We start from the raw sequence: 16,392 nt of genomic DNA, 5'->3' as shown, positions 1-16,392 counted from the left end.
TAGATAGCAGAGGCTGCAGCTACCACACAGCTACTGGTCTGTGTCCCCAGAGGGTTCTTCCTGGGGCTCGGTTACTGGTGTGCACCTGCAGCCACTCCGTGCCTCCCCGCTGGGCCTGTGGTGTTGTCCTCTCCCAGCGGGCGATGCAGGGCCCAAGCCAGACGGCAGTGGACCTCTTTCTGTTGACACTGATAGGCTCGAAAAAGGCCCATAGTAACACCTTGGATGGTATTAGTGGAACTTAAATCTCTAATACCTGTTGTAGAGCAGCTCTGTGTGCTATAAATTATAGGCAAATTTTTTCTATTATATCTGTATGCACCCCTCCCTCCCAATGAGTAGATGCTTAAAAACAGAGGATGTGTCGATTAAAAAAAAAAAAAAGTCCCTTGCTGTGCTTAACCTGCATTACCACAAAATAAATATTTTATGTGGCTATACCACCTGTTTTGTCACAGTGCGGTTAACACAGTACACAGTAATATGAAATCACTAATCATGACATGAAAAAGAATCAGATTTACTGGTCAGGTTTTTGAGGCTTTAAGTTTTGTCCTTTCCTGCATATCCCAGTTATATTGATTGTCAAAACTGTTTTTTAAAGTTTTACTTTTCTTTTTTTTGGTTTTGTGTTTGTTTTTTTGACAGGGTGAATTACTACAAGTTAAAGCTTGTTCTCGAAGTCGGTTCCATTTCTCCTACCTTGTGAATACATATTACAGAAGGATGAATTAAAGATTCCCAACAGACAAGCACACTTGGACTTTTTATATTGCTATGATGAATCTGCCATTAATATTGCTATAATTGTTTTATTTTTATAGGCATAAAATCAGTTCCCTTAGTGACTAGTTATAAGGTTTATTGATTTTTACTACACATCATTCATCTGTGGCTTACTCTTATTGTCTTGTTCTGAACACATTCAGAAGTCTCACAGTGGTGACATACTACAAATTAGCCTCATAAAAAATGGGAAGGAAGGGGTGTTTTCTTTGGAAAAGGGGATATTGTGAATGCAGGGCTCTTGAAATAATAAATGCCTTATTACTTCTCTAGTAAAGGCTCAGGTGGCTTTTGTATTGAAACGTACCATTGATTTTCATTTTTTTTTCAGCGTAGACCGTTAATGCTTCTACAGCAAAACAGATCTTATAAATTCACACTATTGGTGATTTTGATTTAGTGTGGTTTAAGACTGAGTGTCATAAATAACTGGAATGAATTACTCTGATTGATACAGGGTAAGCAACAGTTAAAATTATAATTAATGTTATAGCTTTATTATATCCTTGAAGTCTGTAAGAGGGGCTAACATCCATTGCCATTTATTGTCTTACTCCACTTAAGGTTATTGTCTTCCCTCTATCTTTATAGCTTTCCTTTCGGTTTAACACTTGCCATGCTGACCTCCTTACAGGCTGTGCAACAGTGAGCATGGATCCCTAGTTCAACACTCCCCAAAACCAAAGGGTATCCACTCACATGTCTGAGCATTGAGGTGCAGCTGCTATGGTCATTTCACCACTGTGTGAGCATCCAAAGGATGAGCAAACTGAAGCAGTAATAGAAGGAAGACAATTTACAAACCTGGGAACTAAGAGCTGCAGAGTCTGATGACTGGAAAGGGGCAGCTCAAGCAGCATGATACAGATACATTTGCACTCCATTTTCCACAGGAAGGGCTTGTACTTTTTGTTACCTCCAGCTAACAGCTCTACCACTCTGCTCTCTAGCAGCAGCAGTCAGTGACCCTGCTCCTATTATTCATCCAGATGTTGGTGGATGTCTTGCAAAGGTGAAGCAGGGCTTATGCATTGCACTTACTTCTTTGAGTTTCTAGCCGCTCCATGGAATGCAGCTAAAGAAATGTCTGTCAGTGGGAGCCCATCACACAGATACAAAAAACCCAGCCAGGGAGCTACTGCCTGTGGTGCGTGCACTGGGAAAAAATTGATGTGAACAGAGTACGGGTTGGGGGTTTTTTTTGTTTTTTTTTTTTTTTCCAATCATGTAGCTCTAGAGGCTGAAACAGGACAGGAGTCTAACTGACTGAGCTGGTTGGCTACCAGCGCTAGACTAGAGCTAGTGAAAATGGGGGCTAGGAGTCACATTTCTCTAGTTTTGTATTTCTAGATTCCCTGGTGGCCTTAGGGAACACATGAGAACTCACAGAGCTAATTCTGTGCCATGCCATCCCCCCCTTGCTTTTGAAAGGTGCATTGGTTGGGCTTAGCCATTGGGTCATTAGTCCCACTTGTCACTCTGACAAGTGCTGGCAGGACAAGTGCCCCCAAAGGACATGAAGTTAGAGAACCCCTGAATCCATCCTAAAACACACCAAGCATTGTTGATAGCACAAAATACAGCGTAAGCAAAAAACACCACAGTGCCCTTCTGCAGCTCTCCACCCTGGCTCTTCTCAGGGAAGCAGTGAAAGAGTCAAGCAGGGAATCTAATTCATATTTAATTCTGGCATCACAGTCTTGTCACTATCTTTATCGCAAGTGGTATATGTACTGTCCTCATCTTTCTGCCTCAGAATCTCACTGTAATGTTTGCTTGCCACATTCTCTCACTCTTCCTTCTCTCCCCACTCCATCCCCCTTGCCCACTTAATAAGACCTCTTACATCCATTTGGTATCACCAAAACTCACTCTATTTGCACAGCTAAAAACTTTCTGCATACATTTGTGATCTCAGCCTTTGATTAGTTCTCTCATTTTCCTTTTATCTCACCCCCTCCTTTGACCTGTGGGGTTTTTTTTTTTTTTTTTTTTTTTTTTAATCTTATGCTGTGTTAATGTATCCTGTTGCTCTTCAGCCTAAAGTGTTTGGGACAGACATGTCTCACTTCACAAAGCATAGTTCATATTTATAGTTCCCTCTGAATAATAGCTACAGCATCTCCTATGGGATAGCACAAGGTGCCATGAGTAGCTAAAGCAGATCATTATTAACAACGAGCTTAAGATGACTGACAAAACTCGTTACAGTTTTAAAAGGTATTCTGAAGCCATTCAATGCATCAAAAGTGGGGCATGACACCAAGCCCGCATAGGAGGTCTGAAGCTGTATCTCCTTGTATCAGAGGGAACTGGAGACATACAGTCATTACTTAATGAACCAGTTTTGTTCTGCTTTAGAAACGGAGCTCTGTTTTCTTCATTTGTTTCAGTTTTAGCCCTTTAGCTAGCTTTCTGTACTAAACACTCTATAGCATTACTGTCAACTACAGTTCTCCTTGATGTAGATTTTTTTTCTTAGGTCAGTATTTCCTAAGTTCTCATAGCTTCAACCTTTTCTGTAAGATTTTTTTGAGTTACTTTTACTAAGAAGTGCAAGAGGTTTTCATTCAGGAGAGGAGACGTCAGCTGAAGTTACACATGTTGCAGTGGTGGGAAGGTAGACGCCATTAAAATCCTTACACTGGCTGTTAGTAATTTTTGTGCAGCATATGCTAAACAGCGTTTTCAACCTCAGTAGCAACTCTGAAACTTCTTGTCTGGGCTGATAAATTAGCAAACTTAAGGATTTAGCAAAGGTAATTATTACTTGCAGCCTGACTATATTTATCATGCAAAACCCTTGTTATTCTCCACCATAATATTATAGAGAAGTGCTCTGGGGACTTTGAAAGCAGATTCACTTATAGACAAATGAACTCCTGCAGACCACGCTGGTACCTGTAGTTCAGTTCCAGTAGCCTCATAGTCGTTTCAGCAGCTTTCTGCAGTCATTTTAGATGGTATAATGGTGAATGTTAATTACATGATTTCCATCATTTGAGTTTGCTGGTGGTAGAATAGTACTTACTTATTGCTTTGAACATAGTGCTACAGGATTTCTTCATGAAACTGAACCACGTGGCAGTGCCTGCTGAAAAAAAGAGCTAAATCAGGAAGCAAAGATTCTCTCAAAGCCTGTTTAAACCCCTAATACAGGAGACTAATTTTAAAGTGTTCATCTTGATGGGTAAATGACTGCAGTTCTTGTAATTGTTTTCAGGGCCCTGAGGGCACTACCAAGCCTTGCTGGCCCTGCCCAGCCTTCCCACACCCCTGCTCAGGGACTCAGCCCCACCGCTGTCCACCCTGTGATGCCCTGGGCTGGGGCTGTACCTCAGTTGTGTTGCTCCCTGGCTGGGATGGGTGAGATGGGACCTGCCAGCCGCCAGGAGCACCCAGCCCTGGCTGTGCTCTCACGGTTGTGAAGGAGGACATGCAGTTGCTGCTCTTACAAGGCTCTGATTTAGGCTGTTTCTGATAGAACGGTATGCAGGGACTCTTACTAGTACTTTCTTCATTAGACAAATGAGAGGTGAAAGAGGAATTTTGTCTTTAGATGTTTCAAATCAAACTCTCACGGAACAGTGGAAATGAGATGTGGAATAAAAAGCCCCGGAGTTTTCTGGTTGAAGAACCTGCTGCATAGCTAACAGGCTGCCACGAAAAGACAGTCCTTTTTTTCCTTAGTTTTTTCCCCCTTTTTCCTGAATAGTATAAACTTGTGTTTGAGAGTCCAAGTGACACTAGAAATAACTTAAGGGGAGAGGGGAATTTTTTCCTCTCCCCATCCAATGTGGGTAACTGAAAGGGACAAGATTTGCAATTAGCTTTAAAAGGAGACAGCCCTTAATACATCTGCTCAAACTAGGCACCTTCTTCACACAGAGCAGGTTTCTCCTTGACAAGCTCCCTATTCAGCAGTGGTCTGCTTCGCTGGCTGCTTCAGGAGCGTGTCTCTGCCTCCTACCTGTGGGACTCACCAGAAGAGAGTGGGAGGAACCAGATCAAGGGCGAGACAGACCGCAGGGATGGTTGAAGTTTCTGCTTTTCCACTGCTTACACATACCAGAGCAAGGCTTTTATAATCTCCTTTTGTCTGCACCTTTCCCCAGCTCTGTCACTAGGTCCGTAGGTGTTTGCAGTGATGAGCCTTGTCAAACCATGGATTTTTAAGCAGAGCTCCAGACAAAAAAGGTCATTAAAATGTCAATGACACAATATGTCTCCACATGCCGTACATTGGAACATAAGAATTTAATACAAAGCTTTGCCATGAGTATCTGCTGAGCTAATTCATGATCTTCCTACTTGGAAAGAAGCTGGCTTCCTTTAATAGAGAATTCGCCAAATCTTCAGCCTCTGTATAATGGCTTGTGGCTTTGTTGAAACCAGCTGACCACTTTCCCTTTTATCTGCCAAAAGTCAGTCCCCATTTTTGGAGCTGCTTCCCTAAAGAACCAAGGTGCAGAAGAAACTACTATAGAAAGAAAACACTCAAAATAGCAAGGCATAGTCCACTGTTTTTTATGCTAGAGCTCCTCTCATTAGACCTAGGTGGGTTCTGCTTCTGCAACTCAGATAAGGTTTTGGTCCCTTGAGGCAGAGCAGTAATTGCTATTCAGTATAGCTCTTTACTCCTTCCTCAAGTACAGGCACATGTAAGTCTCTCTCAGATGCTCATGTACTCACTCTCTTCTTTGTTAGTGGGTCACACATAAATGCTATATGCATGATTTTATATTAATTTGCTTAGGGGTTTCTTTTGTAGCTCTCTATGGTAGTAATGGCTGCTCAGCTTTGGAGTTTTATCTCTACACCTGAAATACCCGTATACCTGAGTCAAACGCTTTTAAACCCTGCCCTGCCTGTAAAAGGGTTAATTCTCCTAAGTTGTGGATTCACTAGAATTCTCTTTCGTTAATGTATATGTCAGTGTATGCGCCTGGCAAATCATTCAAGATGCATAGAGAAAGGGGAGGGAATGATTATAGTTGGCACTGGAGGCTTTGACATAGAAGTGACCTGGCTGAAAACTTTTGAGTCTGCTCTAAAGAATCCAGTGCTGAGCTCTGTACTGAAATACAGGGATTTGCAGAGTCATGGGTCCAGCAAGGTCACCCAAGCAGCACAAGGAACAGTGGCATCGCCTAAGTCACTGAGCAAGTGCAAGTGCAGTCCCCAAACACTGATATTGGGGACTGCAATGGCTCCTAGTAAAGAAAGCTCTGCCACTGGACAGGCAGATCTTGTTTATGCAGCTAGCATGGAGCAAATGCCCTCGGAGCAGATCTGACTGTCTCGATGCACTTGGATGCTCGCTACAGGTTCACATGCTGCTGGCTTATGAGCTGCCATCTCACTATGGTCTGCTTTCTTCAGTGGTACAGGTCTGCAGCATCAGGAGACGGCGTGTTCACCATCCAAAAAGCAGTCAGAGTTATCTTATTACATCTGAGCAACTTACAGAAAATGAGACAACATAAAAGCATAAGGCAGCCATAAAGTTCAATCATGTTCTGAAGACAACTTTGTCTTCAGAAGGCACTACACCTGTCTCATTACTCACATGCAACTCCCCGCCTCAAGGGAACATGATTTCACTTGCTTCCAAATGCTATAGAACAAGAACCAGTCTTTTCTGTCCACCGTATGAAGACAGGAGTAAAGAGGAGTCCTTATTGAGAAAGAGAACTTTATTGCAGAGTAGAAAATTATCAGCCAGGAGACTATATGTAGCAAACCAGAAGTGTGTGTCTCCATTTACACTTCCTCTCATGGCAGTAAGTTGAAACCTTTGGTCCTGTTGTTTGTTGTAATTAAATAGATCGATTCTTGCATTCTTTTGGGACCCATTAAATGGTAGTATTATGTTACTAGCCACCAGCACAAAGGACCCATATCTCCTCATTAATTGGCTGATACATGTTTAAGAAGCCACCCTGAGTATTTTTCTCTGTAAGAAGGATATTTCCATTGTGGGACATGATAGTTTCGTCCTTAATAGATGCTTGTGTTTTGGCTGGTATATTTTTAGACATTAGCACTTCAGCATGCAGCTTAGATGAGGTCTCAGCTGAATCTTTAGGATGCAGTACTTCATATGTTCATAAGTTCAAAATTGGTACTAGACTTTCATATTAAGTGCCACATATATTTAGCAATGTTTTGTTTGTTTGTTTTAAATCTTGTTCATTTGAAAGGGAAAAATAAGCTTTGAGGAATTGAACTTTGAGAGGTTTGGGTTTTTTTTCGCCTTCTTTCTTTAGAAGGGCAGAATTAATTCACAGATCATTGAGATTCTTGGCAGCATCTGGTGACAGATCCAAAGGAAAACAAATTTCATGGAGGCAACATTTATCAATAATACCATTACCCCTCTGACCCACACTGAAGCTCATTTGACTAGTATACAATGGTCAGTAGGATGAGAATTGAAAATCTCTCCATGTGAATTCTGTAAAGCAAACACAACACTGGTTTCAGAAGAAGGTTTTGTCAGGGTAGCTAAGGGCAGTGGAGGATGCAGATAACTTCCCCATCTCCCTTTCACACCCCTTTTTAGATTATGTTTTGCCTGCTTCTTATACTTACTATCCATTAGTCTCTAGTGATAGCATCAAGGTCGGATGCTCTACTTGAATCAACAGTTGAATTACCCCTATCTTCTGACACCATCAGAAGCAAATTGCTAGCTAATCACCAAGGAAAAGAGACTTGAACAACAAATAGTTCTGTGACCAGTGCAGCTAATAAAGACAAGTTTTCAATGGCTTTCTTGCCTGTTTAGATGCTCAGATGTTCCATAAAGTGTGAACTTCTTAAATTTTTCCTCAATAAGGCCACTGACAGGCTGTCTCTCCTTTGCCTGCTCACCAATATTTGTGAAATTATACAGTGTCTTTTGAGTATCTAGCTTAACTGGTCAACGAGCTCAAATGAATGTGCAAGGGAATGATTATACACACGGTGTGATCACAGGAACTGTAAATGAGAGCTGTGCAAGGGTCTCTTCTCCATGGCCTTGTGTGCATATCCTGAGCAGTCAAAAACCTTAAAAGTGGCAGCAAGCATAACAGCATCTTTTCCCCTCACAAAGATGGGCTGTGTTCAGGGCCAGGCATGGACTCTCTCTGTGAAATTACTCCAGTGTCTTGCATTACAAGTAAGATGCAGAATGTCTCCGGCATCATAGCTGCAGTAAAGAAAAGTAGCTGATTTATAATTTGTTCGTCTTTAGGGTAAAGCTGTGAACAAGGGAAACTGAAATAAGCCCAGGTCATGGCTCTTGACTCCTAAATACATCAATAATCACAAGAATGTATAACTTGGAAGTAGTCCATTATATTTATGTATTTAGCTGTAGGTTTTATGTGTCCTTATTATATACATATAGGCAAAAAAGGAGCCTGGATTTAAGAAAAGCTATGACCATAGTCTTTTTTTAGTGCTTCTGGGCGCCAACAACGAGTTTTTCTGCAGTTTAATAATAAGCTAGTTAAGATACAGAAAAGAACAAAGAGTTATTTTTGAAAGCTCTGGGTAGTAACAACATAATGGTTTCATTATCTAAAGTTCAGTCACAACAAGGACAAAAAAAATCCCTCTTGTGTATGCTGAAGAGCTTTTCAGTTTTGAAAAAAAAAATCAATACCATATTCACACTAATGTTTGCTTGCATAAAATATTGACTGTAGTCACACTGGCGGTTTTACATCAAGACTTAAAAGCAATCTTGATCGTCTGAAAGGTTCTAATTGTTTTTCCCCTTTCCTGAAAGAGTAATGAAAGGACAACTAAAAAGCAGAACTATATAGTTATTTTATAACTGGCACTAACAAATTTCACCAATTACAGAGTCCATTCTGTAAGCAATGAATGTGTGGCTCCCAATTAATCTAGTGTACCTCCAGGCAAGGTCTAAATCAGCTGGATGCAGCTAAAGCAATTTGCACACAGCTAAAAGCAAATTGGAAAATAAGTGTTCCACGCTACTGCCTATCTTTCCAAGCCAAATACACAATCAGTATTCTGGCAGCAGCACTCTGTCATGTTATTTGCAGCTATCAATTTTAATTATAACAATTATTGATTAGTTGGGAAAGTGAATAATCTAATGTTCAAATGAGTTTGGCGCGGCTGCTGGGGACCTTTTTTCCCTTTCATGCACATGTACGTTCAGTGTTAGGAAATATCAGGCAAAAAACATACCTGCACCACCGTGGCTGAGCTCAGATAACTATTATTGAAGTTGCCGTGGTGATTTTTTTTTTGTTTGTTTATTTACAACAAAGATCCAATTTTAGGATTCACCAGTGCTGTACAGAAAGGTCGACATGAATTGAATTGGAGCATGAGAGGACTCAGTTCAGGCCAATACTTTCAAACTTGGGCACCTAAAGTCAGACCTCTATTTTCTTAACCACCCAAATGAATGAGCTGTTCTCTATGGGGAGAGAGTGCTCCTGTTGCCCATTGACAGCAGCTATTTTGCTAACCTATTTACTTTGAGACACAAGCTGTTTCTTCTTGTAGAACAATGATTCTCTTGGAACAGAGAAAAAGGAAATATCCAACCCTAGCTGCACTAACAAGAGTTTTATGTGTTTCAGCTAAATAAATAGCTGGAGGAAGAGTACATCCTGACTTGAGCAGGGTTACAGCCACAAAGGCTGAACACAAACTTTCTGAGTCCAAGTTTTTGGTACAGGCTCATCTCCACTGCTAATGAAATGTCCTTTATACTGTTGCTGAAGACATGCTGTTTCCATTTGAAGTGATCCAGTAAACATTTAGCTAATAATTACTGTACCCCAAAGACGCCCTTTGAGTGCCCTACAGACTGCCTCTGCCGAGGCTGTGTGAGCAACAGGAGAGTCTCCTCCGTATCTCCTGCTCCTCCTGAGCTGTAACCTCAGGAGGGAGGGGGACAAGATGTTTTAACTCTGGGGGTTTAGGATGCTGTTGCCAAGTGCACCCTGCTTGCCCCATGGATGAACGTGCCGCTGGGGACGGGCACTGTGGCATGGCACAGAGCTGCCCCACATCTGCCCAAGGCTGTGCCGACCCCAGCAGAGGAGACTGAAGGCACAGCCACACCTCCCAGGCTGGCTACTTCTCACATGGGCAGGACATTTTTTGTCAAAAAGGTAAGGCAGGCATCTGGGGATAGCAACACCCTAAAGCTCTGAGCTACCACTGAGGACAGATGAGCAGCATCAGACCCAGGATCACATTACCCATCTACCCACTTTTGAGTTTAAAGCACATACTAAGAACAGAGCACTTAGTACTTACACGTACTAAGTACAGAGGACAAAAAAAATAAAATTGTGCAGTTTTGCGAATAATGGCCACTGGATAACTGGCAAAGTAAGGTGGTATGTTGCACTGTTGCTCAGAAACTGTGGATGGATGTGAAACAGGGAAGGTCAGCTGCTGCAATTAATTATCAAGAGAGAATAATTTCAAAGACCTGCACAAGTATTTAGCAATGCAACTCCCACTGTCTTGGCAAAGCCTGGGACAGCTAATCATCTGCTTTGAAAATGTGAGCAAATGCATCCTTGAATTGGACAAGAAGATCTCTCCACCTAATCAGGAGCCAAAAAAATGTGCTTACAGTGCCTCATATTGCAATGGAAAAAAAACAAAGGAAAAGAGTAGCAAAGACAGGGTAATGAATCCTGAATGTGCCAAACATGGGAATGCATGTGTCTGATAATAAAACTGCTCTCTCAGGGAAAAAAATAGTGGAACACTTAGATAAATACACATATGTGCAAGATCATCTGGTGATCAGATATACCTTCAAGCACATGTGCACACACAGTAAGTGTACTACTATTGTCTAACATGCCTTCTGCTTTGTCTTTTGCCTTTCTGAGCTCTTTTGTTTGGAGTTTAAATTATTTCACCCTGCCCGCCAAAGCTTCCAGCCTGCTCAGCTTGATGTTACACCAACACACTTACAGACTGAGACCTGTCCCTATCATTCTCTTTCCTCCTTTCTCTTTTGTTGTGTTGAGGAAAAAAAAACCACTACATATAGCAATTTCCTGTTTACTACTATTTACCACTTTAGTATTGTTGTAATAGAGAACTAGGAAAAGTTATAGACTGCAGTCCTTTAATCTGGCCTACAACAGTGTGATTCATATTTTGTTAGGCCATAAATTGATAATCTCGCAGCTTCTCTATTATTTAAAACATAGTATTAATATTAAAATTGCTGTGCTTGTCTATAACTTTGGGATCAGAAATGTACCTCAAGGGATCCTACTCCATCTGCTATAAGTGCTTTTCACTTCAGATTAATATATTTTCATTTGCCCTGTCAGCCTATGCAGATGGAGCAGGCCTCAAACCACATGGGGTCAAGTAGGAGTCCAATTAGGCGAAGTTATTTTTAAGTTCTGGAGGGCACAGGGTCAGCACGCTGGAGAGATTTAAGCACCTAAAGATGTAGATAGGTGTCTTACGTATTTTCAGAAGTGCTATCGCACTGCAATCAAGGGGAGTTAGGCATCTGGCAACTATCTTGTGAAACACATTTTGAGATCCCTGCAAAGAGCCTGAATGCTTCTTGGAAATGCAGCTGCTCTTTCCATAGGAAGGTTCAGGACACATAACAGAGTCCACCAGCGGTTTCACTTTCCCACTCCTGTTGTCTCAGGTCTGCTGAGATTTAGCCTCATGGCCAAGATTTGTGCGGCAGCCTCCAGACGTGCTTACATTGCTCAGGAAGACACACACACATTGGCCATCTTGGGAGTTCAAAGTGCTGTGGAATCAATCTGGCAGCAGAAAGCCGATGGCCGTTGGTGAGCCAGTTGTACTCTGGCATGGCAAGGGGATCTACTCACTTAACACTATTCTCTGTACTCTGGGTCAAGGAAGGTCAAAGAACATAAACCCAACCACTTTCCAGCTAACTCAATCATCAGTAGTAGCCACAAGCAAATGACTGGAGAAGAGCAAGAGTAGGGAATGTATCTATGCTAACACTCTCAAATCTTCTGATAATTTTCAGCAAGGGCATGTTGTATTGTGGTTTTCCTATGTAATAATTTACAAACTTTTTTTTTTTTCCAAGGCACTTGTTCGATCTCCTCTTGAATTGAGTATAAACTTTTTCTGTCTATCTGCAGTGTCCTTCTTTACCAAGGAATTTCCCGTATTCATTGCCCATTGCATGGACATTGCATGACTTGTGTGTCCTGGGTGCAGTCCCTCTTACCTTTATTTGATGACCCTGGAATCTTTTACTGGAAATAACATCTTCCTTAGTCATCTTCCTGCTATACATCTTGTGATTTTATAGACTTTAACGTATTCCACGTTAAGTCATCTATTTTCCACACTAAAGACTCACAGCCTAATCTTTTTTTTTTTTTTTTTCCTCTTTTTCCTGTATGGAACCTACTAATCATCCTTGTCATTCTTCTCTGAACCTTTTCTATTTCTGATGTATCATTTATATTTGTAGAGGCTCGTATTTATCTTTCTACTGTAGAACAGCCCATTTGTTCCTACCTTTAACTTCCTGGATTTTAGCCAGTTATTTTTCCTATATGTGTTTTTATGCTGGTGAGTTTACTTAAAAGGTATGGTGAAGGTCTCTGTCAAAAGCCTTTTGGAAAGTCATGTAGACTATATCACAAGGGCGATCTGGTTGAATCATCCTTTTCCATATGCCTGTTGATCCCTGGACTGCCAAGAGGTTTGTAAGGCAGGACTTCCCTTGCCAGAAAGGGTAGACAGAAGCCAAGCCTGGAAGTGCATTTTTTGTTTGCATCCAGCATGAAAGGGAATTAAAGTCTCTTAGAGTTATGGGTACTTTGAAATTTTTATCTAGTTCTGTGAATTGTCTTGAGATTTTGTACAGGCTTGGAGTAGGGCAGATGAGACATAGTCCTTAGGAGGCTTTTCAGGAGACAGCTTAGGAAGATGAGGCACGTGTACTCTCATCCATATTTTATTAAATCCACCTCCTTGTTTTGCTCTTAGAATCACAGAATAATTTCTGCTGGAAGAGACCTGTGGAGGTCTCTGGAGTCCAACATCCAGCCCAAAGAAGGTTCAATTAGATGAGGGGCTGTGTCTACTTGGGTTTTAAATATCTTCAAGGATGGAAAAACCACACCTCTCTAGGCTTCTGTTCCGGTATTTCATCACCTTCGTGGTGAAAATTGCCTTTATTATACCTAGTTGAAATTTCCCATGTTCCAGCTTGTATCTTTTGTCTTTTCTCCTACCCCTGTCTAGCTTTGGGAATGGTCTGGCTCCACTTTCTCTACATCCTCCCATTAGGCAGCTGTAGACAGCAGTCAAATCTCCCTTCAGCCTTTCCTTTGTCAAGGCTGAACAAACCCAGTTCCTTTTAGTCAAAAAGAGGTGATGCATTGGTTTGACATCAGCAGCAGCATGTTTCAGTTCTTGCTCTTAATAGTGAATGGGACAGGGCCAGGATATAAGTGTTATCAACATGGAGCTGGGAGAAATCCTTTACAAGTTTTTTAATCAGGTTACTCAAAAATAGGCGGTTAGATCTAAAGAATTGCACTAGAAGTCAGTGACTTATAATTCCTCAAGTATTGGTTGAATGATGTAATATGTACAGTACGTGCCAGGGCAGAGACCATTTGCACTACAAATTTCAATCCTAATAGAATAATGACTCCAGAGGGGTCCATCAAAAGCTAGTAGAAATTAAAGCAATTCAGGATGCTCTAGCTTAGACTGAAGTGATTTCAATACCATGATCCATAAGAGTGGATTTGCAAAGACCAGATGAGGTTTCAACTGCTGGTTTGCATACTTGAGGTCTTATAGCCTCCGGCAGCTGTGTGTGGCTCCTGATTTCCTGTGGTTTGCAGCAGAAGGGATGGGGCTTCACATCAAGGCCTACAAGAAAGCTGGAGAGAGACTTTTTACAAGGGTGTGTAGTGATAGGACAAGGTGTAATGGCTTCAAACTAGAAAAGTGTAGATTTAGATTAGGTATCAGGATGAAATTTTTTGCTATGAGTGTGGTGAGGCACTGGAACAGGTTACACAGAGAAGTTGTGGATGCCCCGTCCCTGGAAGTGTTCAAGACCAGGCTGGATGGGGCTCTGAACAACCTGGTCCAGTGGGAGGTGGGGTTGGAACTAGATGATCTTTAAGGTCCCTTCCGACCTAAACCATTCTATGATTCTATAATCAGGGAAGCAGAGAGAGCCTTCACCACGGTGCTAGGTGTTCGTTCCCCTGTCTGACAGTGTGTTAGATACTACACCACACAGTCCTCCTCTGCCATTTCAGTATTTCACATATAAAAGCCTACCCGCAAGTGAAATGGGAAGGTGAGATGAGCCTTTTCAGTCTACTGGTGATAACACAGATTCATCTTTCAGTCACTTCACGGAGCACACTGAAGTACATTTCCCAGAGTTTGAGTATGGTGTGATGTAGATAAAGGCAAATCAGCAGAAATCGTTTTGGAGAACAGCAAAAAATATCTCTGGAACAGCTGCTTTCATAAAATTCCTGCTATTTTGATAGGAAATACAATTGGCAGCTCACATGAGACTCTGACCACAGCAAATCCAACATTGACTGTCTGCTTAGATTGTGATCCAGATATGAAATCTAAAACATTAAGAGCCAAGAATTTTAATCCAGGCTGTGTGTCCTCACATCTACAGTCCGGAAATTTATTGCAATTCTCTAGCACTTCCAAAAAGTGTGTTTAGTGAGTGTCAGATGAGGAACAGTGTTGCAGACTGCAAACCAAGCTCCAGCTTTTCTTGTAAAAAGATACATGACAAGAAGGCAGACCCCAGTGCTAACTCCAGACAACACAGTCTGCCTGAACAAAAATTGGTGTCTATTGCAGGAAAATGGGCGACTCCTCAACTGTGTGACATACAATTCAGTGGCCTTTACAACTGTAGGTGCTTTCATCCTGTTTTGGCTTGTTCACAAATTCACTTTAGCTGCTACGGGAGTTCTGTAAAGCTCTTGTGCAGGCAAGTACACAGAGCTAAGTACCCACAAATCTCCTTTAAAAGTATATTAGTATTAATTGCATGTGTGTGTGGGGAAAAAACAGTTCTGCCTAAAGGGACCAACTGGAATCTGATCCATTAAATAATTCCAATATTGAATGAATATGGTATTTTTTCCAAACTGGTTACACTTTGTGTGTGCCTTTGTTCATATATATTTCAGAGATAATAAGACTCTGCTAAAATGCTTCATCTTGGCTTTCAGAGGTAATGGTGCTAAAAATGCAAAACAATATCAAGCAAATATGGGCAGTGTGAAAAATAAATAATAAAAAAAAAGAGCAGCCAAGAATGTCCTTGACAATGTTACTGCTGAACGTGACCCTGCCTGATTAATGCATCTATTTCATAAGAATTTAAGTGTCTTACAGTGGGTTTGTAGTATGATAGAGGATCAGTAAGGTGTCCTTTGAAAAAGAGGAGAAAATTTGATCTGATGCAGACTTTAAATGAACAAAGGCATATTAGAAAGCTTATAGTTAGACCTAATTTCACAGTAAGGTGCATTTTTTCCATTTCTTTTTTTCTTATTTCTAATATGTGACATATTATTTGTAAGTCTACTTTCAAAATTTTATATGTGTAGGTATATATGTATACATAAGTATGCATGCATGCACATATATATGGAAAACTACATTACAGTTTTTCAAACTGTTAAATACACGTTATACCTCCAAAGGCATTTCATTAACTTCTCTATAAGTGTGGAAGCCTGATTAAAGGCTATTTTTGAAACAAACCAGTGGGGGATAAGGAGTCTCAGCAGCATATGCAGGCACTGTGGATGTAGAAGTGGCAAACTCTGACCGCTGGCCCATAGTGCACCCTAGCACGGGCCGACGTTTGTGGCAGGTTTCCCTTCTTGCTCCAGAAGCGATAAATTGCACCAGTCTCGTCAGTGCAATGAGTTAAACCACGCTCCCTGGCACGCAAAGCACTGTGAGCCAGTGGGAAGGAGACCAGGCAGCACGTGCTGGTGGAGACCTGTGGGGTGACTCTTTAGTTGGTTGAAGGACATCTTACAGGTTTTGGGGTGTGTGTTGGGTTCTCCCCATTTTTTGATTCATCCCATCTGGTTCATCCCATTTTCTGATTTGTTTAAGGAGACTTTAATAGGTATGAGATAACTGCTGCCTTTCAGCACATATTTAGCAAATACTCCAGAGAGGTCCTGCCACTTTCCTTCCCCCAGCAGCATCACTCCGTCTGGGGCAGTGCCAGCCAAGGGCAGGTTTTGGGACAGCAGGGATGGGATTTTCTTTGTATGCAAAGCAGCCTCCTTTTGGGTACTATATCTCCCACCTCCCAGCCATCTGCTCATCAAGTCCACTGAGCGTACGAATCCACTAATGCAGTGCACATTTTGAGAATGTAGAAGCTGCCACCACCAGCAAGGTTCAAGGGAATGATAAAAATGTTATGGTGGCCAAGTTTATTTTGTTGTTCTGACTCTTTTTTTTTTTTTTTCTGCTTCAGCTCCAGTCCCTTCTCAGCAGGTGAATTGTACAGATTTATATTCACCGTGTCAGAGATGCTGACCTCCCTAATTAATT

This window comes from Charadrius vociferus, unplaced genomic scaffold (assembly GCF_000708025.1).
Source record: "Charadrius vociferus isolate BGI_N301 unplaced genomic scaffold, ASM70802v2 scaffold158, whole genome shotgun sequence".
NCBI classification, from domain to species: Eukaryota; Metazoa; Chordata; class Aves; order Charadriiformes; family Charadriidae; genus Charadrius; species Charadrius vociferus.
Note: the sequence above shows the minus strand (reverse complement) of the source record.